Below are 24,004 nucleotides of genomic sequence, written 5' to 3'. Positions count from 1 at the left end.
CTGATGGCAAAGCCATGCTCTTACCTGAGTCTCTCGGCAGCTTTCCAACATCTAGACAGTTCCCTGGTGTTAGGCAGACTGCAGTTTGTGGTCTGGGTTGACGACGCAAACTCACAGTGTCCCTGACTGCCATCAGGTGCTGCGGGCTGGGACGACTGCTGAGGGTGCCCTCTGATATAGGTGGGCATGGCTGGGATGCCCATGGACATGGCTGGGATGGCTAACGGGGAGCTAGGGGCTGCCAGGAGCACTTTTGGCCTAGCAAAGATGACCTGGACCTGGGAAGAATTGGCCATTGTCTCTTGGGCCCTGTCTGCCCCTGGTTAGGCTCTGGAATTCCTTCCTGTTGACATGAGCATGGTCCTCCCTGCAGGCCTGCGCTCAGGCCCTCGGACCTCGCCCCCTTGATTCAGAGCTCCTGCATCCAGTTTGGGGCCTGTATTTTCTAGATCTGACTCAGAGAGCAGCAGCCCCTGCAGGGCCAGAGGCTGCCTTTGTGCCAGTCCCAACGTTGCTGCTGCTGTTGCTCACCGAGAAGGCTGATTCCACCACCTGGCAGCAGGGACCTTGGGCATGTTCTGCAGCTTTTCAATTTCTTCATCCATAAAGTGAGAATATTAACATTTATCTTATGAGTCATTGTGAGGAGTCAGTGAGGTAATATATGCAAGGCAATTAACACACAGAAATTATTCCACACCTATTAGCTTTGAAAACGATGTGATGGCGATGATGATGGCAACCATGACAAGGCATGGGGTGTGTACGCAGCAGATCCCAATCCATGCCAGACCATGCACGAACATCATTTGGTGCTTGGAAGAACAGACAACAAGACAAAACTGCCTGGATGTGAAGTGGGCTTGGTCATCCTTACAGTTTGTATCTGGCCTCTGTCTCCTACAAACTGTGTGAGTTTGAGGTAGTTACTTAGCCTCTCTGAGCCCATCCATTCAGAAGAAAGTTCTTCTGCACCACGAGGACTGGGCCTGCATTCCCTGGAGATGGAGCTTCCCAGGGCACAGAGATGTCAGCAGCTCCTGACGGGCGACTGGTCCTCACGGCAGTCTCACATCCCAGCTGAATGGACAAGATGACAGAGGCTGTTCTCAAGGATGAGCTGGCCCGGCTGGAGCACAGATGGATTTGTGCAGCTCCTGCCCCACCTTTGTTCTCGGGAGTCATCCACCCTGTAGCCGCTGTCTTTGAACTCAGCTGTCTCTTCCCAGCTGCTCATCGGCCACCGGTCCAGCCCTTTCTTTTCAAAGAGAGCCTCCTGTCTGTGAGAGAGTGCCCGGCCTCTGGGCCGGATCTCCCTGTCCGTTGCACCTGGCACCTGGGTAAATATGGCTTTCTGCTGGTTGCTTGCCCAGGACAGGGCCTGGCTCTGGGCTGGGCAGCCAGGAGGGAGACATGCGTCATGGGCCTCCTGGGCCCCTGGTGACCTGTGCTGAGCACTGGGGTTTGAGACCTTCTCTCCCTGGGGTTGAGGATGGCAGGACAACAGGGAAAGAACAGGATCTCTGTAGTCAGACAAACCTCGATTCAAGTCCTGGAACAGCTACCCTAGTGTGTGAGGTTGGACAGGACACTTGCGTTCTCCCAGCCTCAGTTCCCCATCTGTGAGCTGGGATAACAGTACTACCCACCTCAGAGGATTGATGGGGGCATCACATGCACGCAGCACAGGGCCTAGTACATAGTGAACACTCGAAGTTTATCAGCCATCATCAGTGCGTTGCTCTTCTGGGCTCTTCTCCTGGCTTGTAAGGAGATGGACAAGCAGGGACAATCCCGGGGTGGTGGGACCAGCGCTCTAGGGCAAGCAAGTGCTGGACGCAGTGGGAACGCTGGAGAAGGGGCCCTAGGACCACCTGGACATCCAGAAGGTGCCACCTGGCATGAGGCTTGAAGGAGGAGGAGCTCCCAGGAGGATGAGGGGTAAGGGGCTCAGTCCCTTCCCTCAAGCTGCTGATGCGCGGACGAGTGTCATCTCCCGTAGACAACAGGTAGGCCGTGACAAGGGCCATGAAAGAGCTGAGGGGACACTGCAGGGCAGTGGTGGGCGAGGGCAGCAGCCCTTTTTGGCTCCAAGGATCAGGAAAAACTTCATGGGAGAAGTGAAATGTGTGATGGATTCTACTTTAGTTGCTTTTGAACATGTAGACCGAGTAGAGGAAAGCACAAAGAAAATGTGGAGAATGCTGGAGGGGTGAGTCGGAGTGTATGGTGAGCGGGCTCTGGGCTGGGGTCCTTCCGGTGGGACGTGAAGGGCCAGGTCTGAGGGCTGGGAGGCAGGGGCCCCAGAGGCCCTTGGAGCAGTGGGGTGGGAATTTGGCTGGGAATCTCCTGGGATCCTTTATTCATGGCACAGTGCTGTGTTTGGAGACTCTGAACCCACAGCCCAGGGACTAGGGAGGAGGGGAGGTCCCTGGGGCCTGACCGCATCTGATTGGCCAGCTCTGCAGCCCAGAGAGGAGGCCTGGGAGGTGGGGGGAGGGGGGTGTGGAGGGGTGGAGCTTGGCTTCTGCTGACCTCTCCAATCACCAAGCCACTGCTTTTCCTCCACGGCTCCTTGCCTGCGTTTTCCCTTCTGGGCACTTAGCATCTCTCTTCACCCAGTTGCTCAGACCTCAACCCAGGCATTCTTCATGATTCTCCTCTTCCCCTTCCCCCTCCATCCAATGCATCAGTACGTCCTCTGCCTCCAAAAGCATCCTGAGTCTGACCACCTCTCTCTCTCTCTCAAGCTGTCCTCACCTCTTGCCTCAGAAACTACAGTGGTCTGCGATCTGATCCCCAGCCACCACTCTTGTTCCCTAATATCTCTTCTCCTCCCTGAAAACTGGAGTGTTTGTGACATTCCTCTCTCTCCATGTAGAGTAAAATCCAAGCACCCTAGGAGGCCTGCAGGGACCTGCGTGATCTTCCCGCCTGGCTGACCTCCTGGATCTCGCTTCCCATTCCTCTCTCCTGCTCATTGCACTTTAGCCACTTTGGCCTCCTTGTTATTTCTCACATACTCCCAAGCACTCTCCTGCCTCAGGGCCTTTGCACTTGCTCTTCCCTCTGCCTGGAACACTTCCCTGTGATACCCTCAGGGTTCACTGCTTCCCTTCACTCAGGTACCTGCTCCAATGTCACTTCTTCCAAGAAGCCTCCCATGACTCCCTTAGCTAAAGCAGCCTCTCTTTCCCATCATCCTGTTTTATTATCTTATAGCCCTGATCAGTCTGAAAGGATCTCACGTATTCTTGTCACATGGTTCTTGTCTGTTTCCCCCAGCTAGCCTGCAAGCTCATGAGGGCAGGGACCACGTCCCTCTTGTTGATCGCCAGACTGCCGTGCCTGGCACAGAGCCGGCTTCATAGTAGGAGGACAGTCAATATGTGTTGAGTGATGGATGGATGGTGCAGGCTGTTGGGGCCTCAGTGGTTGGGGCTGAGCATGGGGAAAGGGGTGAGGATGGGACTCCCCTCTCTCTCTGGTGTCACTTCTCACCAGTTGGGACTTAGCTGGGACATCCTTTCCCTGTTGGTTCCATGCTGCTGGGACGTGGACCCTCCAGCTTCCCAGGGGCAAGGACTGGGGGTAGGTGTACAGATTCTATACTCCTTTATTGTTTTTGTTTGGGCATCTTTTTTGTTTTTTAACTTTTTGTTTTAGAAACTTTCAAACATCTGCAAAGATAGGAAGAATAGGATAATCCATACTGTGTACTCATTACTCAGCTTCAAAACAACTCCTGGCCAATCTTGTTTCGTCTATCCTACCCCCACCCCACTCCTAAGGGTTACTCTAAAGCAAATTCATGGGCCCTGGGTTTGTGTAGAGAGCTTAGAAATACTTCCTGGCAAGCGTTCTCCTTCTCTCCCTCCCCCAAGCATTCCGAGTCCTCAGCGCTGTCTGCTCCCCAGTCAGACTAGCTCTCAGGAAGGGATCTGCCAAACGTGTTCGCATGAAGGTATAAATGACTGAGATTTGCGTGGTCATGAGGCTGGTGCTTTCATCCAAATTCCATATTTTAATAGTGGGGTGTCAGCTCCCCACCCCCGCCCCCAGCCAGGCAGAGATGACCAAGTCATCCCAGGGCAACCCCAGACCACGGCTGGTTTTAGAGGCTGTAACACTGCTGCTTCCATCCTCTCAGGTCAGTCACCTGCAGGGAGTGGGCTAAGGGCACCGGAAGGGGTGTTTGCTGTGAGCCAGTCCAGACCTGAACTGGGGCTGGGGAGAACCCAAGTGTCTCCAAAATCATTCTTTATGACTTTTGGTGGAAAAACGCATTTCAGAGAGAGAAGAGAGAATGAATGAATGAATGAGTGAGAGAGAGAATAAGAGAGGAAGCAAGCTGTGAATCCCAGCCTGGTGGGGTGCGCAGGCATTGCATTTGAGAACTGGGCTGGCCTCAGTAACAGCCAGGCCCAGATGGGCCCACGCACCAACCTGCTTTCCCTTTCCTTCTAGAATTTGACATTTGCTTTGCTTAAAGTTGGTAAAATGCTATTTCATTGGTTAGCGTTTTCATTTAGGTTGCATGACTGTCCTGCCAAGGTGATCTTGCTATTATAAAACGTAGAAAACTCCATTTTGGAGAAGAACATAATACAAAGCAGATTTTGCTCCACAAAGTTGGGATCGCAACCAACAACTCTTTTCATTACAGTAAAATAAAGATCCTTGTCACTTCCTCGGGTGCCCCAGTCCCCAGGCCCACACTGGCTGCCAGCACTGCCCTTGCCCTGCTGCCCGCTGAGCCTGTGGAGCCTGAGAACTCGCCTTCTTCTGGGGAAGGAGCTGGAATTCGAGTCTGGACTCCCCAGCCATGGGCTCTTGGCCCCGCCCAAGTCCAAGACCAACACTCTGGCCAGGTTTCCCACTGAAATTTGTGGGAAGCTGTGGGAAGACCCCAGCTGGAGGCCAGTTCTTAACCCATAGGTTCTCAGTGGCAATCTTTAGTGAGCAAAGGAATTGCCAGAGAGCTGGATACAAATCCAGAGTCCCGGGGCCGCCCCAGAGGTTGTGACTCCTACAGAAGAGACAGGTCCTGGAATCTGCATTTTAATAAGCCAGCCCAGGTGCTCTTGAAGCAGGGGGCCCTGGACCACATTCCAGGGGCACCACTATGCTGACAGGTACAGGGTGGTGGTTCAAGGGTAGGGTTTTGGGGTTGGAAATCCTGAGTTTGAATCTTGGCTTACTGACTATGTAACTTAACCTGTCTGCACTTTAGTTTTCTCCTTCTGAAGTGGAGATAATAACTGTATCTACATCATACGGTTCCTATGGGTTCTATAAGATCCTGCCTTCAGAGCTCAGCACAATGCGAGGCACATTATCAGAGCTGAGTTCACGCTGACTGCTATCGTGACTATTATTTCCCACCGCTCCTCAACTGCACCTCTGCTCCCTCCCTCAACACACTTTTCCCCAAAACATTATCAACTGGATCTTTTTGGAGGGAAAAAGCCCTAATTTGAAGGATTTACCAATTCCTATGGTGTAAATATTCCCACTATGGCCAACTTAAAGCTCCTAACGTGATGACGTTGAACGTGGACTTGGAAAGAGATGTGCACAGCTGGTTAGGATGTGCTGGGACGAGCTGGCTCCAGCGCATCACCAATAGGTCCCTCCTCACTGTGAGATCCGGGTGTATTGTCGTTGCCTCAGCTGGAGCTGGTAAATGCAAAGGGCTGCGAGCAGGGGCTGATGTAATTGGTACCTCCTGCTGCAAGGGGCAGCTGGTTTTTGCAGTTTTGCTCTCTGTTTGTACTCATAGCTAATGCAGGAAATGAGAATTGTAGCCTCAAATTACTGTCATTGGGAACCCAGAGCAGAAATGATTATCAAAGAGCAGAGATGGCTCCAACACGCTAATATTTACCATTTGCCATGGACCACATGAAAGGGTATGAGGCCTCTGAAGGCACTGCTGTCTCCTTTGCTGGTTCTGGTTTGTTTTGGTTTGATCACTGAGAAAGACAGGCTTATCATGAAACAAGTGTGGGTCTTGGAGCCAGACTGTCTGCGATCCAATCCCAGTACTGCCATGTAACAATTGTGAGACCTCAGGCAAGTTAGCCAACCTCTCTGGTGCTCAGTTTGCTCCTCTGTAAAGTGGGTGTATTCATGAATGCATTGCAGAGTGTTGTGAGAAGTAGATGCCACATAGGCTGTGTGCCTGGTATAGGGCCTGGCAAAGAAAAGTGGCTCCGCGAATGGGAGCTAAATTAGGACTCTTCTCAGGAGGAAGGTGCTGTCCAAGCATCTTTTCTGAGGCTACCCCTTTTCCAGGAGCTTAGAAGCTCACTGAGAATCCAGCCTCACTTGTGTAGGAGAAGGGTAGAAAGTTTTCATACTGGCAAGTTTCAAATGTTTCATTTCCTTCTCAAAGTGATCTTTTCTACACAAAGAAATATTAAATTCTTTCCTATAAACCCATTGTGTGAAAGATGCTGTATAGATTTTTTTGTGGCCGAGTTGGGAGGATATATTTGGGATGCTTTGATTTAAAATATAAGTTAAATGGTTACATGCCACTTAGAGACCTGGCAATAAAACATGAAAGGCTCAAAGATGGCAGAGCCCCACAATGGAAGGACCTTGAATGCCTGAGCTCCCACTCAAGGAGAGCTATCCAGGAGAGCTGCCCGACCAGGAATCTCCACTGTGGACTTTTGGTGAGTGAGAAATAAATCTTTTCTGTGCTAAGCCATTGAGATTTGAGATAGGTCATAACAGCAACTAGCATCAGCCAACCCTGACTGATATATACTTGTATAAGCGAAACGTATAAGCCTGGGAACCATTCAAAGACATGGTCAGTTATATTCCAGAGCAGTTAAACTGAGGTGCAAGACGAGCTCCCCTGTTACTGCCATTGTCCCAGACATAGAGCAGCAGTAAGAAGACCTGGACAGAGAAAACTAGTGGATTCCAAAACAATGCCACCTTGAAAGATGCAAGTTCTACATTGCAGATGGCTTGCCGTGTGCTTTGCACATCGACAGCTCTATGTGTCAATGTCCAGAAATTTATTTGAGTCCAGTTAATGTTTCTCCCAAGCCACATCAGGCACATAAGCTAGTTTCAAATAAAGAGCAAGGTTCAGTCCATTGTCCTGTGGCCCTCCCACTCTTCACTCCAAGGGAACTAAGGTGGCAGACAAGAGGCTCACACAAAGTTGATGATCTTCAGCTCTTTGTGCATTAATTAGTGTCCCGAGCCTGTGGGAGAATTGTAAACCTCTCCAGGGTCTGCCTCCCAGGTTACTTTTGGCTTTACATGTGGGCATGAACTAACTATGCTCGTGGGGCCTCAGGAGCGCCTTGTGATCTCCAATTTTCATGTTATTTGGAGGGAAGGAGAGCTTCGGAGCTAAGGGTCACTTGCAAAAGTGTCCCTAAGAAGCAGAGTCCCCACCATCTTCTTTCTCTCACCAGTCCTCTTCGTTCATTTTCACTGTCTCCCTTGCTGTAGGCCTGGGGACCATACAGGACCTGCTTAAACTTGAAAAACAGAATTCTGCTTTCAAATTGCTCCTGAACCCACAAGACTCTTCCAAGTTCTTTAAAATCCGTCCATTCCTGTGTGCCCCCTCCTCAGAGCCTGGACCATAGTCTTCAGTTACTTGGAGTTTGGTACCTGAAGACTGCCGTCGTCTCCGGGACCCCACTCCTTTCCAGTGTATTCAGGGCCAAGCCCTGTTGCCTCTCCCTATGCAGCCTCCACCTGGGGCCCTCTGCCCAACTTTCCTGGCTGCTACCTCTGGGGGTCGAGCTTCCTCTCCTGGTTTGCTGCAGCCACTTCCTCACTGGCCCCTGCCTCCAGCATCCCCCTCCCACCCGGGGATCCTGCAGGCTGCGTTCTTTACAATCCCTCTGAAGCATAGCGCTCCCGACTCCTCACAAGTCTGCTGGAAAACTTTCCACGTCTTTGTTGGCCTTGACCCCGAATTGTCGATGATTTTCTGATGGAATCAGAGCGTCCTTTGTTCCAAAGTTTTCTCATTGTTTTCTTTCCATGGGATTGTAGAAAACATCTCCCGCCAGGCACACCCTACTGTTTTTGTGAAAATTATAGGCTGCAAATAACTGCTTAAGTCAACTGCCAGACGAGGTACTCTCTTCAGAGGGAAAATTCCAGCTGTTGAACAAGTTTATGGGCTTTATTTTTGGAGCAAAGAGTTTAAGGAAAGAACAGAATTTTCCAGGTGCCCCAACTCCACTCTTACTGGAAAGAGTATGTCTGAGTGGGCTACTTGTTCCAAGGGCAAATTTATGACCCCAGTACTTATTCACCCCCTTTCTATTGACTTCCTTGGGCCCCTTCTGCAGCCTGACAGTAGACACTTTGGGAAACACAAGGAGAGGAACAAAGGCAAGAGAAGAGAGAGAGGGCCTTTGCAGAGGCCATCCTCCATCCCACTCCTCCTGAGGTCTGGCTGCGCTCCCCTGCTGCAGACTCAGCCAGTTGATGCTGTGTCCTGAGCATACTTTCTGGCTTAAGTCAGATTGAATCCAAACAGTCTCAAGTGAGACCCACCCAAAGACGAGCTTCCTCCCCTTGAACACTTGTAGGGAGAAGAGGGTACCCCGGAAGAGCTGCCCAAGCTCTGTGTTCACACCACGCTGACTCCTTGCATCCGGGGCGACCTGCCTTTCTACAAAGCATTCTGCACAACACTGAGGAGCACGTGAAGTGTGTTCACCTGTCTCCTTCTCCAGATCCCACCTCCCTCAAATGCCCGTGTCTCATTCTGCCCTGGAGATGCATACACCATCCTCAGTGGCCACCATTCGGGGAGGTCCCATATTCTAGAACCTGCCCAGTCTCAGGCACCCCCAGCAAAATGTATCCATCCTATGCTTCCCTCCCACCAAATCCTGCGATTAGCTGATCTGATAAACCGAGTGATATTTTATGTTTAATGAATAGTAATCACTCAGCATTAACCTAATATCTTGCTATTCAAGATGTGGCCCGCAGACCAGCAGCAGCAGCAGCCCCTGAGAGCTTGTCAGAAATGCAGAAGCTCAGGCCCACCCCAGACCTAACAAATCAGCATCAATTTAACAAGATCCCCAGGTGATTCTAAAGCATAAGCAATCTGAGAGGCACTCACCTAATAGACATTATGCTGTTTTTAGCAGATAATTACTTTTAGTGCGAGACAGTTCATGTTAATGATGGCAATGTTTTGGCATTTCAGGCTTTTACAAGGCTTTTTCACAAAGAGGAATTTATGTGGTTACCAGAGCAGCTAGACTGAGTTCCTGGGGGCACCAGGGCCCAGCGGGTTTCGGCTCAGGCCTGGCATTTGACCATAGGTTAATTAACACCCAAACAAACCCATCAATGGAGAGACCCCTGAGGGAGACAGGACAGCAGACATTACTTCCACTCTGCACATGAGGAAACTAAGGCTCAAATGGGTCAAGACTTGCTCTAGTTTAGTTTATAAGCGTCAGAACTGAAATTCCATCACTAGGCTTCTAACCTCCCATCTCCAAGTGACTGCAGGCTTTTTGATCAGAGAGATTTGTGTGGTCCCCTCCGTCATAGCTATGGAGTCTGATAGCGAATTCTACAACGAGGCCCTGTGTGCAATGACCTTCCTGCTCTGGGGGTGGAGAGACCTCCGTGGCATTCTGCACAGCCCACCAGAGTCTCCATCCTGGTAAGCTGCTGCAGGCCTCTGTCCACGGGGCACCCCCCTCCTCAGAGCCCCGGTGGCCAGCAGTGGAAAACCATGCCAGGAGCTGTTCCCAGAGATGGGAACACCTGCTGCTCACCCCCACAGCCCCACCTCCCCAGGACCAAGAGAGAGGAAGTGGCCATGAAGGCTCCAACAGGCGTGATGGTGAGGCTTATTAAGCACGGTTTTCCGTTGTGAAGCTTGTTAAGCTGGAAGATTTCCCTGGGGCGCCCCTTCCCTGAAGGCACTGGGCTCTGGCCATCCACCTGGAGCCAGTTAGGTTAGGTGTGGCTGAGTGCAGAGAGGCACATATTCACAGAAGAGCTGCAGGAGCTGCAGTGAGGCCCGTGGGCAGAGCAAGTAATCAGGAGGACTGGGGATCTGAGCGCGGAAACCCCGGACCGCAGGAATGCGCCAAGCCTCCCTCAAGGATCACTGCAAAGGATAGAAGCTGATGAGGCCTTTACTGTTCCAACATTCCTCCAGGCCCAATCCTGGGCCTCAGAATAGGGATGCACGGGCAGGGAAGGAGCAGGGAGGCAGACGTCTCCCTCCACCATTTCCCACAGCGGAGGCCCATCTTCTCGTGCCTTCCTGCAATCCCTTCAGCTTGTCCACAGACTGGCAGGTCCACCCGCCATCTCAGGCCTCCATGGCCAACACCAATGAGGTTAGGGTATCATCTTCCCTGCACACTTTGGCTTAGGTGTCCTGGCTTCAAAAAGCACCTGGGCGAAGGTAATAACGCTAGTGGTCGTTAGGACTCTTTGAACACCTCCTACATCAGGCGCACTTCCAAACGCTCTACCTGCAGTAAATCGTTCGATCCCCACCCCAAGCCTAGGAGATCGGAAGGCCCTGTTATTATCTTCATCTTACAGGGAAGCCAAAGAAGCACAAAATGGTCAACAATGGTTCAAGGTCACACACTGCTGAGTGGGAGTCACTGAAGAGAGTAAGGATCTGACTAGCCATTCAGGGAGGGAAGAGGTGGCATCCCGGAGACCCCATTGGACTGACAAGGGCCTGGAGGCTCCAAGGATGCCAGTGCAGCAGGGCAGATGAGAGGAGGTGAGGGCTGACCTGGGACGGAGACAGGGTCAGGCCTGAAAGAAGTAGCAGAGGTGCAATTGCTAGAATGCGGCTGCTTATCCAATGTTTGCAATGGTTCCTCTTTCAAACTGGGGCTTCCAGCCCAGAATGGGCACTTCCCTGACTGCCCAGTCTCTGCGTGAGTATGTGAGTCACTATGGCTGGGATGAAGTGGGTTGGGGTTGTGTTCAGGTTCCTGGCGTTTGGCCCAGTGGCCCCCACCCCAGCCAGGCTGGCACAACTCTGCCCTTGAGCCCAAAGAGGTGGTGGGTGTGCCTTGGGGTGGCACCCGTCAACTTCAGTGGCTTTGCACTACCACCCCCGGACCAGCATGGCCCGAGCCATTGTCCTTTCATGGGCTGTTGGAGACACTTGTAGCTGCTGGGTGGGCTGCTGCCCAGGAGGCTGTGACTGGCCGGAGGTTACTTCACCTCTCAGGACTCTCTCCAAAGCCCCAGGGAATGGATGAAAGGTTTGGACACAGGAGTGTTGGCATAAAAGTGCACATGTAGGAAAAAACAAATTTCTTAAATTACTAATCCATCCGTTCTGTGCTTATGCCTCCTAAAAGAAAACTTTCAACTTGGATAATGCAGGCTTTTCTCTCCTGGAACTACTTGTACCTGTAATTAGGAAGCTGTGTCTCAGTTCAGCCATGGCCCTGGATTATGAAGCCAGAAGCCCGGCTGGACTAGGGCATGGCTTTCCGGGGCTAAAATCAGGCTCCTGTGCCCTGGCCACGGTGCAGCCCCATTTCTGGGCTGCGAGGCTCCCACTGTGTATTTCCTGGCTTTTACCTGGTATAGGTAAATTCCCGTTGAGATTTATTCTTGAATTCCCAGCACTAATAACTGTGCCAGTTACCCAGAAACATGGTTTCTAACAGTCTGTTTCCAAGAGTCTGCTCCAAGGCTTGGTGGTGCATGTAGCTTGGACTCCTTGTCACTCAACATTGACAAGAATTTTGGCTGAATATTCCTCCTTTCCTCAAGATGGAGTCTGCATCCTACAGAGAAAAGTGACCCTCTGTCTTACCTGGTCTCCAGCTCCAGGACATCCATCAGGATCCTCATCAGAGAGAGAAGCAGGACTGAGCACAATCACTGAGAAAACTGGGTGAGAGCTGCTCTGCCCCACGCCCCCTCCATCATGTACATGGTTAGTGTACCAGCTTAGATAGTGGAGTTTTGATGGGCACCTTTACATGGGCTGGCAGGTAGGTAGTGATCTGGGTTTCAAGAAGGGGAGCCTATTGCTGAACTAGGCTCCCCCAGAATCTCCTGTGCTGCCACTGAGGGTAGATGACCATTCTCTGATCTCATTGGTTATCATTTCTTTACACCTTAGTGTGAATGAGTCTGCCACTTCCTCGGGAGTATTTGCATACTAAACCTCTCTCACGGCAGATGATGGCTTTGTTTCCTCTTGAGAGGTTTCAGGCATCTGTGAGAGGAATCTTGTCCAACAAGGAGTCTTTCCTGATATTGTGATAGAAAGGCAGTCCTTGATCCCTGTAAAATGTTAGTAAGGGACAGGTCTGTAGGTCTGAAACCCTAAAATACAAATGTGGGATCTGGTTGTGGAAGCTCTGGACTAGGAAGGATGGCCTTTGAGACCATTTACACCAAGCTCCTGCCGGCATAGCAGCCCCTCAATCATGGTGTTTCTCACCCTAGTTAGACACTCTTTTCTGTTCATCGCCTCCTGCTATGAAAACTCAATACCACAGATAGTATATATCTGTGTACCATGGCCCTTTGGGGGCCACAGCCATTATAGCAGCTAAGACTGTTTGTCCTCCAGGAACCAATTTTTGTCCTGTTGGGTGTGTATCACTCTCATTGAGAAAGCTTGCTCTATCACAGATCCCTGAGCAGCAAGCTATCCAGCTTCTGCTTGGATGCCACAAGTATCAGGGAGCTCACTACCTGCCTCCTTCTTGGGGCAACCTGGGAATACTACTCAGCAAAAAAGGGGAACAAACTGTTGATATACAAAAACTTGAATGAATCTGCAGAGAATTATGCCATGTGAAAAAGTCAACCTCAAAAGGTTGCATACTGTATGATTGCATTTATATAACAGAATGATACAATGTTAGAAATGGAGAACAGATTAGTAGTTGTCAAGGGTGAGGGGTGGGAGGGATGTGGGTACAGTCATAAAAGGGCAATGAGAGGAATTCTGTGGCTTTGGACCTGTTCTGTGTCTTGATGTGGTGGATACATGCACCTACACATGTGATAAAACTGCACTGAACTAAACACACACACAAGAGCATGATTACAATGAAAGGAATCTGTGATCCATGGACTGTATCATGTCAGTATCCTGGTTGTGACATTGCGCAACAGTTTCACAAGCGTTACCATTGCAGGGGAGGAAGATATCTCCTCTACCCTCTCTGGGTCCTTCTGGCCAGAGAATGAATTAAATTCACATGAGACAGAATAACAGGAGAAAATCAAACAAAGCTTTATAACACGTATACATGGGAGAGGCTCAGGCAACCTGAGCAACTCGCCAAAATGGCTGAAGCCGCACCTTAAATATCATCTTCAGCTAAAGACAAAGGAGGATGTTGGGGGTGGGGGCAGTCAGTTATGGGAGGTTACCAGACAAGTACAGTAAACAAGAGTAAGATTATTATGCAGATTTAAGTCCTTGCCTTCTGCATTGATTAAGAGTTTCTAGAGATAAGCTCATCCCCTCTTCTTCCTGGTACAGAGAGGGAGACACCTTTACAGATGGAGATTTCCCTTACAAATGTAAATGTCTCTTAACAAAGGGTAAGTAAATTCTACTTTTCAGAGTTTCTTTCCTGACTGCAGTTTTTAAAAAAGTAACCAGCCCCAAATAATCCTCATGTCAAAGACACATATCTTGGGGTGGCCAGTTCAGTCCGCTACACCACTGAGGGAAATGGTTAAGGTCACACAGACTCTCTGTATTTCTTACAACTGCATGCGAATCTACAATTATCTCAAAATATAACATTTAATTTAAAAAATAGCTAACTTTGAAAATAGAAATTAAACAAATAAAGAGCCTATGAAACACACAGAATTTACCTTGAAAAAAGAGCCTAGGTTTTACAAATCTATGATTTATTTTTCCCTTTGGGATTTTCTTAGGGCCCACTGTCTCATTGTCAATTCAGTCAAATTTACTTAAAAGACGGTAAATGAACACATTTGTGTACCAGAGGCAGCAAGTGTGTGCATGTCCCAGTGTCTTAGTGGGGTGGGCTGGGGGGTTGCTGAGCAGGCATGTGGGAGAAGCAGGTAGAATGGAAAACTGGCTTCCATCCCTGTCTGGGGAGCCCCGAGGGAAGGGACGGGGGGAGGCAGTGGGGCACAGGAGAGGATGTTCCCACACTCCCCCTGGGGATGTGCCTGCAAAGGAGCAGCAGGGGCAGGAAGGGAAGGTGCTCGTGCTGTTACATGAAGCAGGATCTGGGCAGTGGCTGAGAGCATGAGGAAACTTTGGTCTGGGAAACGCTTAGACCTGCTCAGGAATGTGGCAGGGGTTGGGGGGGCAGCACCAGAGCCAGTCTCTGTGGATTGCCCCTGCCTTGACCCAGTGCCTCGTGCACGTCCAGCCCTGTAGGGAGGTGTCCCCACCCTGCCCCTGCCCTCTCACATGGCAGAGACATGCCCCAACTTCTGCACCAGCTCAGTTGGAGGCTAGGAGTACTGAGGCTCTGTCTAGCCAGGGGCAGAGCTTGGTCCTTCCAGAAAGGCTTCCTTAGGTGCAGATTTGGAAGGGGCTCATAGCTCAGCTGGATCAACAGTCCCCCCTCAAAACCATTTGTTGTGAAAACTGTGTGTAATCCATTTTGTTCTTTTAGTTGGCTGAAGGTTGAAGAATGCAGCAGCCCAAAGTCACTTGAGTCCCTGCTCATTTTAGCCACTGAGCCCCTTGATGTGGGTGGGGGCACTTTCCCCCAGGTCCCTCCCCTACCTGGGGTTGATTTAGTTGACCCAGACCCTGCCCTCAGGCCTTGCAGACAGGCCCCATTTCCTGGGTCCAGGCTGAGGCAGTGGCTGTCTGGCCCGTGGAAGGGATCTGCATCGCCTGTCTGCTCTTCTGTGGCCCAGGCTCCGCTGGGGGCTTTTTATGTAGCCTGAAGGCCTCGGTTGGCATAGAAGTGCTGGCTGGGCCTGCGCCCTTTCTGAAAGGAGGACATAGATATAGAGATGGGGACCAGGCCCTGTGCTGGGCGCTTCACAGAACACATACACACACAGAGCTCACACAGCTGCCCCACGCGCTGACGTGGGTCCTTTGGTCTCGCACTGCAGACAAGATCCACGGAGATGAAGGAACTTGCCCGAGGTCCCACAGCTGGCTGTGTTCACTCTGAAACCCAAGTCTGTCCTGCTCCAGAGCCGAGCTCAACACAACATGGCCATTTACTTTCTATTCACATGTCACACTCTGCAGAGCCCTATATGGGCGACTGGAATTGGCCACCCCAAGATATGTGTCTTTGACATGAGGATTATTTGGGGCTGGTTACTTTTTTAAAAACTGCAGTCAGGAAAGAAACTCTGAAAAGTAGAATTTACTTACCCTTTGTTAAGAGACATTTACATTTGTAAGGGAAATCTCCATCTGTAAAGGTGTCTCCCTCTCTGTACCAGGAAGAAGAGGGGATGAGCTTATCTCTAGAAACTCTTAATCAATGCAGAAGGCAAGGACTTAAATCTGCATAATAATCTTACTCTTGTTTACTGTATTTGTCTGGTAACCTCCCATAACTGACTGCCCCCACCCCCAACATCCTCCTTTATCTCTAGCTGAAGATGATATTTAAGGTGTTGGCTTCAGCCACTTTGGCGAGTTGCTCAGGTTGCCTGAGCCTCTCCCATGTATACGTGTTAAAAAGCTTTTTTTAATTTTCTCCTGTTATTCTGTCTCATGTGAATTTAATTTGTTCTCTGGCCAGAAGAACCCAGAGAGGGTAGAGGAGATGTCTTCCTCCCCTACACCTGTCATACCCCTCTCTGCACCCTAATGAGGCAAGGGAGCTGGGGATTATGATTCCTTTGATAGACGGGAGCCCAGATCCCAGAGAAGGTGATGTGTCCAGAGCCACCCAAAGTTAGCAGCAGAGTTGGCTCCCCTGATGCTCACTTCAGTGTCCTTCCACCTAAACTGTGAGACCCTCCTAGCGACCTAGGAGCCTTGTGTGGCTGAGCACACTTTTTTTTTTTTTGAGGAAGATTAGCCCTGAGCTACCGTCTGCTGCCAATCCTCCTATTTTGCTGAGGAAGACTGGCCCTGAGCCAACAGTCATGCCCATCTTCCTCTACTTTATATGTGGGTTGCCTGCCACAGCAGGCTTGACAAGTGATGGGTAGGTCTGCACCTGGGATCCAAACCAGTGAACCCTGGGCTGCTGAAGCAGAAAGTGTGACCTTAACCACTGCACCACTGGGCTGGCCCCTGAGGGCATGTTTATAGAGGAGTAAGGTGGCTTTTCATGGGAACCAGTGGTCCTTGTGAGCCCAATATTTCCTGTTGCTAGTACTAAATGACAATAGGTTCTTCAGAATGGTTTGATGCCCAGAGAAAGTTCCATAACCCCTGCATCAGCAGGTGTCTGCCTCCTGCACAGCCCAGCCCGGGCACAATGCTGGAGGATCCTGGTCACATGATTGTCCCCACAATCCATTGCACAGAGATGCGAGGGTGGGAAAGAGGAAAATAGTCCAGGCCTAGAAACCACTGGATTCACAACAAAAATGGGGAGTGGAGCCTGGTGGTGAAGGGGAGGGAGGCGATTACTCTGTGGGGTTCTCCTGGTGGTGGAGATAGTAGAGCCAGTAGAAGTCTCTGGATGGAGTCGGGAAGCCTGAGTCCTGGCCCTTCCTCTGGCACTGACCTGCCGCCTTATCTCTGCATTCTTGGGCATGTCAGGGTGCAAATGCCCCTCTGAGGAAGGAGTGTCCTTAGGCGCAGGTAGCAGAGGGGGCCTGGCTAGAGGGTTCTGAGCTCCCCTCACCATTTTAACCAGCGTTGTTCCACTTCTGTCTGATTATTCGAGGCCCACCTAAGATTGCTCGTCACAAGGATTGCACAGCTGAAGCTGGTTGAAAACCAGCAGCTAGATGCCCTGAGCCCTGTACAGAGTAGGTCTCTGCTGTCCAGAACCGAGAGTAAGAGCCGGGAGGGATAGGATAAGAAGGGGACGGTTCCTGCAGGAAGATGAGACTTCTACAGGGGGTGTGGGTCAGGGAAAGGGAGAGAAGGCCGTGAAGAGGACGGCCTTCTTCAGAGTGTCCACTGCAGGCCGCCGACAGCCTTGCTCACCGACTGGGATGACGCCAAAGCCCTGGGAAGATTAACCTGGACACAGCCCAAGAGAGCCGCGGTTGTGGTGCCCTGGAATTCAACCTCGATTATTGTAAGATGTGCTCTGGTGACAAGGTGTTGCTGAAAACCAGAAATGACTAGCAGAGAGGGCATTCAGCCCCGGGACAGGGCTTCTCCAGGTGGCTCCACCGCAGCCCTGAGCAGAATTTAGTCCACGGGGCTCTGGACTCCACACTGGCGTGAAATGATACCGTGTGGTTTTGCCTCTGTTGTCAACAAGTTCAGAAGACCTGGAGCAGCACAAAAGTTTAAAACCAAATCTCTTCTTTGAACCTGTGCGCGAGCATGATCATGGAGCAGCGGGGAATCAGGAATCTATGTTTCTCTTCTAAATCTCTAATATGTCTCATTCGTGTTTGCTCTACCTGGAAACAGCACTGTGTCAGGCTGTCTGGGTCTGTCTGTCTGTTGGTCCGTCCACCTGAAACCCCATGCTCCCTGCCCTCAAGTTGCTCCCACTATGAGCAGCAGCTGGTGCCTTCTGGGCAGGGTGACCCTGTCAACCAGCTGCCCGAGGGCCCGTGGGCGGTGTGTGAGCACAGAGGGAATTTTGCCTGCAGTTTTTATTTCCTTCCTCTTTCCAGGCACTTGGCTGCTGCTCGACATTTTTCATTCTGGAGAACAGGCAGGAACATGGTATAGGTCTGAATCACGCTCCGTCATCTACAAGGATGCTTGGCCTCGGATCTCGGGCAAGTTACTTGTTTGTTCAGAGACTCAGTTTCCTCCCCTGGAGAGATGCACTACTGTTTATGGACTCTGCCTGGGAGAGGCCAGAGGAGTGGAGAGCTGAGCCCCCTCACAGCTGCACTGAGGGAGGCCTGGCCGGGTGCCAGGGGCAGGAGGACGAGGCTGGCACTCCAGGGCACCCTCTAGGACCCCTGACTGTCAGGACAATGATGGGGTTGCTGTTGTTGCTTCAAACCTGAGTGATTATTACAGGTAATGACTCTCTCTAGCCTCCTGCCCACAAGGGGGTCACCCCAGATAGGGCCAGACCTGGGGGACATGATGTCCCGAAGTGACCGCTTTGCTCACAACACATCTGCTCCTCTCCGAGAGGCCTGTGTGGCTAGGTGCGTTCTGGCTGATCAAGTAGCTGGCCCCTGGGCCTCTGCCTCAGGGCTCAAGCTTTCCTGCTTCTGAGGCTCCTGGCAAGCATGATCTGGCTCCCCTCAAACTCTCCCTTTGCCTTATGTCTCTTTAAACTCCCCATTGTGCTGAAAACCTTGACAAAGCCCAACAATGTTTTTTCATTGGCTAATTGATTTGCCATTCTTTCAGCTACTGTAAATTTGCAAAAATCCCTCTTTAACAGGTCCTAGGGCAAGTAGAAGAGACTATCAGAGAGAGCGAGAGAGAATGGGGGCGCAGGGCTGGAGGTACACACACTCCCTTGCAATCCCCTCTCTCTCTTTCGTCTTAAAAAATGGCACAAACCACAATGTAACAACCGTAACAGAAACGTTGGTTTAATCACTCCTAATCCTGTCACTCAAGCAGATCAGCTGTTTCTAATCTTCCCTTCTAGGGTCTGTCCGTAAGCGGACATTCTTCTAAGCAGCTATAATTGGCACACAATTCTGCAGCCTGTGCTTCCCTCTTATTTCCTGAGCCTGCCTCGCATGGCTGCACAGTCTTCCTAGGTATCATTTTTAATGACACATTTAATTGTGGCTTCTGGAATTTACTTACCATCCCCCTAAATGGCCATCACATCATTACTTATAAGACCCCAAATTATCTGGGAGATGAGTATTTAGGTTATTTCCATAATTTCTCAGTGTTATTGAACTCTAGAAATATCTGGCCTTAAAATGCTTCCTTGGGACAGGCACAGACTGTTCCAGACTGGAGCTCTTCTCCATGCTTCATGTGTAAATAAATACCTTCATTTTCGAAAGAGGCTCAGGCCCAGACCCCTGGCACCCACACCTTTGTCTTAGCAACAGCACAACCAGAGATCATTCATTTTGTGGCTTTGAATTCTTCTTCTTCAACTTCTCTTCCTCCTCCATCACCACAATTGCCATCATCATCATCTTACTAAGAGCTGCCACTTATTGAGCATTTATTCTATGCTGGGGACTGCTTTTTTTTTTTTTTTTTTTTGCTAAGGAAGATTTGCCCTCAGCTGACATCTGTGCCAGTCTTCCTCTATTTTGTAAGTGGGTTCCTGCCATGGCATGGCCACTGACGAGTGGTGTAGGTCCACGCCTGGGAACGAAACCTGAGCTGTGAAGCATGCTGAACTTAACCACTAGGCCATGGGGCCGGCCCCAGGGCACTGTATTTTTGCATCACTATTTTGTTTAATCTCATCAGTTGCTACTATTGTTATCCTCAGTTACAAATGAGGAAACTGAGGCTGAGGATGCTAAAGTGGCTTGTCTGAAGTCTCTACTCTCAAGTGTCAGAGGCTGCCTGCTTCACTGGCCCCTGAGAGCCACCCCTCCATGGCAGGTGACCTTTGTACCATCTGCTCTTCACCTGAGGGCCTTTCTTCCAGCGCAGAGTTTGGTCTAACGCTCCTGAGGTGGGCTGCTGGATCCAGGGAACCTTGCTGTCTCAGTCCACTGAGGCTGCTCTAATAACATACCATGGACTGGGTGGCTTATAACAACAGAAGTTTATGCCACAGTTCTCGGAGCTGGAAGCCCAAGACCAAAGTGCTGGCAGATTTGGTGTCTGGTGAGGTTTGCTGTAACCTCCACAGTATAAGGGTGAGGGAGCTCTCTGGTGTCCCTTTTATAAGGGCACTAATCTCATTCATGAGGACTCCACCCTCATCACCTAATCACCTCCCAAAGGCCCCACCTGCTAACACCATCACCTTGGGGGTCAGGTTTCAACAAGTGGATTGTGGGCAACACAAACATTCAGTGCATAGCACTGGCCACAATGGATCTCTCTCGAGGGGGAAGAGGAGGCCTTCCACCCGCCCACAGGAACCCCGGGCAAGATGGAGCGTGTCTGGCTAAGACGGGAGCTGAGAGGCCTGTGTCCTTTACAGAGATGGGGGCCCAGAGACAAGACGGGCCTCACCCAAGGTCATGGGGTGAGACACTGACACAGTCAGACTAGAATCTGGGTCTCTTGGCTTGTGACCAGGGCTCTGTCCTTCTCGCTGGGAAGTGATTTCAACAGACTGCATCTGAAATTGAAGGAGAGGCTTTGGAACCATCCAACGGCTGTGTTCTTAGAAAATGCTGGGGCTGTCACATGGTCAGCACAGGGCAGGAACAGGAAAGGAGACAGTGACTGAGCCCAGCCTGGCAGGCAGAGATGGGAGCAAACAGCCTCAATTCAGATATGTAAGAAACACGATCCTGGGGCCTGGGGCCAGCATCAGCCTGCTGACTTGACTTGTCAGACATCACAAAAGCTCCTACCAAAGGGGTTTTCAACCAGGTGGGGGCTTTTTCGCCTGTTGAGTCTCCCATAGGCAGCAAACCCCTGAGAGGGACCACATTGTGACCACAGCCTTTCCTGGGCAGAATTAAACTCTGCAGGAAGAGAGACAGCTTCATTCACTGATCCTTTCCACAGGTATTTATGGAAACTTTCTGTGTCCGATGAAGCACATAACTGGGGGAGTAAGATGGACAAGCTTCCTGTCTTTATGGAACTTCCACTTCGTTGGGCATAATAAACTAGTGAACAAAATACTTCCTGCAGATAAGAGCTATGAAGGAGACAAATGGGAGGTGTGATAGGCACTGTGGGTAGAGGTTGGGGCAGGAAACAAGCTTAGAGGGAGTTGTCAGGGACGCCCTTCTGAGGAAGAGGCAGGTATGCTGAGAGCCAGCAGATACCTAGGAACCTGCCCAGATCTGAGGGCAGAATACTCAGGCAGGGGAAACAGCAAGCGCAAAGGCCCTGAGGTGGGAAACGGCTGTGTGAGTTGTAGGAACAGAAAGAAGACCAATGGGGACAGATTTTATTTCAGGTTCAGCGTTAGTGTTGTTTCCAGCAAAGAGAGAGCCCGCTGGGACTGGCCTGCATCATTCGAATAGCCTGCCTCCCCTTCCTGGAGGCATCCGCTGGAGCTGTATTCCTCCTGTGTCTCTGTAAGCCATTACTATTTTCCCCTCATTTGCGCTTGTGTGTTCAGGCCACAGAGAGCAGCGTGCGGCTGGTGCTGTAGTGTGAACAGTAGCTCTTCTGAATGCGGTGCTCCTCCAGACTCTCAGTGCTCTCACTCTGTACCTCTATGATAGCTGCGTCCTCATTAGAGGCAGTTAACAGATCAAAATAGCATTTCTTGTAACGTGTAAAGTAATAAATCATGCTATGTTTACTTTTTGGTTACTAGGTGGAGTGCTAGGGTTTAAAAAAAACCTGCCTGTGGAGTTAATTGGAGAAGGCTGCTCTTGTTAAGGACTCTTAGCTGAACACACCATTAGCTGTGGGAGAGAGAGCCCTGAACAGGCCACGCCTGCTTATCTGCTGGTTGCTGAGGGCACTAACTGACTCCCAGATCCCACCTGGGAAGAGACAGTGTCACTGTCTCATGCTGCTGAGGGCAGGGTGGATCCAGGTGTGCTCTGCAGGAGGCGTGCTGATGGAGTCTGGCCCTGCCAGGACAGCGGCTCAGAGCTGACGGGGAAGAGCCCCTGTCACCCAGGATCCTCCCCCCACTTCCCTGAGGGCTGCAGACAGGGCAGGGGGCGGGAGTACCCCCAGGGGCTCAGACAGGGCCCCACCATGCCCCTGACTCTTGCCACCCACGTGCCACCTGGATGCTGAGGCACTCCCGGGCATACACAATATGCCCCTGTGGGTCCCCTGAGGGGTGCGAGGCCTTTGATGAAGCCCGGAGCAGCACAGCACACAGGCCCATGTCTGCCATGTTTCTGGGGCCAGTCTCATGTTCTGTCCTTTTTATTCTAATTAAACTTTTTATTTTGAGATCATTGTAGATTCACAAGCAGTTGTAAGAAATGATGCAGAGAGGTCCCACATACCCTATACCCAGCTTCCCCCAATGCTAACATCTTGAAAAACTATAATACAATGTCACAACCAGGATATTGACCTTGTTAGTTAAAATATAGACATTTCCATCACCGTAAGGATCCCTCACGTTGCTCCTTTACAGCCACACCCAGCTCGCCTCCACTCCTCTTTAACCATTTGCAACCACTGAACTGTTCTCCATTTGTATGATTTTGTCATTTCAAGAATGCTGTATAAATGAAATCACACAGAATGTAACTTTGTTGGATTGGCTTTTTCCACTCAGCATAATTCTCTGGAGATTGATCCAGGTTGTTGCGTGTATGGATACTTCATTCTTTTTTACTGCTGTGTAATATTCCATGGAATGGATGTACCACAGTCTGTTAAGCCTTTCACCCACTGAAAGACATCTGGGTTGTTCCCAGTTTTCTGCTACTATGAATAAAGCTGCTGTGAACAGTCAAGTACAGATTTTGGTATGAACATAAGTCTTCATTTCTCTAGGGTAAGTGCCCAGGAGTGAGATTGCTCAGTTTTATGGTAGTTGCTTGTTCAGTTTTTTAAGAAACTGTTTTTCAGAGTGGCTGTCCTGTTTTACACCCTCACCAGCAATGTATGAGTGATCATTTCTGTTCATCTGCCCCAGCATTTGGTGTTGTCACTATTTTTTATTTCAGCCCTTCTGGTAAGTGTGTAGTCATAAGTCATCATGATTTTAATTTACATTTCCCTAATGGTTAATGACGTTGAACATCTTTTCGTGTGCTTATTGGTCACCCATATATCCTGTTTGGTGAAATGTCTCTGCTTGTCTTTTGTCCATTTTCTAACTGGACTCTTTGGTTTTTTACTGTGTGGTTTTGCACATTATTTATGGTCTTGATACCAGTACTTTGTCATATCCGTGGTTTGCAATATTTATCCCATTCTGTAGTTTTCATCCTCCTAGGGGCATCTTTTTCAGAGCAAAAGTTTTTATTTTTAATGAAGTCCAACTTATCAATTTTTCCCTTGATGGATTGTGCTTTCAATGTTATGTCTAAGAACTCTTTCCTGGCCCTAAAGATTTTCTATTTTTTCCCAAAACTTTTATAGTTTTACATTTTACATGTAAGTTGTAATCCATTTTGAATTAATTTTAATATAACTTTGAGGTTCTTTTTTTTTTTTTTGCCCACAGATGTCCAGTTGCTGCAGGACCATTCACTGAAAAGACTATCTTCCCTCTATTGGTTTGCTTTTGCATTTTTGTCAAAAATCAGTGGGTCGTATTCGTGTGGGTCGTTTGCTGGGTTCTCTCCTCTGTTTCATTGACCTGTGTGAGTCTCCACCAACACCTCACAATCTCGATTGCTGTAGCTGCACAGTAAATCTTGAAATCAGGCAGAATGATTCTTCCCTTTATTCTTTTTCAAAAATTATTTTAGCTATTCTAGTTCCTTTGTCTTTCCATTTTAGAATAATCTTTCCTATTTCTACAAAATATCTTGTTGGGATTTTGATAGGAATTTCGGATTCTGTCTTTTTTTAAATGTAACTTTTCTATAGCTAGCATGTGTTTTATATATTATTTTCAATAGATTTAAAATTCAAAGATTAGCAAAAAAAAAAGAACTGATAACATCTGAAAGTCTGCCATAATATATACATCCTGTATAGACTGTTTAATAACCAGCTGCCTTTCACTTAATATATTAAGGCTCCTTTTCCACGGCAATAAACACATTTCCATGTTATAATTTTAAATGGTCTCATAATGTTTACTTTTGTGGATACAACATCATTTATCTGGCCAATCCTTCATTGTTAGGTATTTAGGGATTTTTCCTTTTATAATTTAATTTTTATTTACTTTTTCTTGTTATAAAC

Source organism: Equus asinus, chromosome 9 (genome assembly GCF_041296235.1).
Source record: "Equus asinus isolate D_3611 breed Donkey chromosome 9, EquAss-T2T_v2, whole genome shotgun sequence".
Taxonomy (NCBI): domain Eukaryota; kingdom Metazoa; phylum Chordata; class Mammalia; order Perissodactyla; family Equidae; genus Equus; species Equus asinus.
This window is presented reverse-complemented; position numbering follows the sequence as displayed.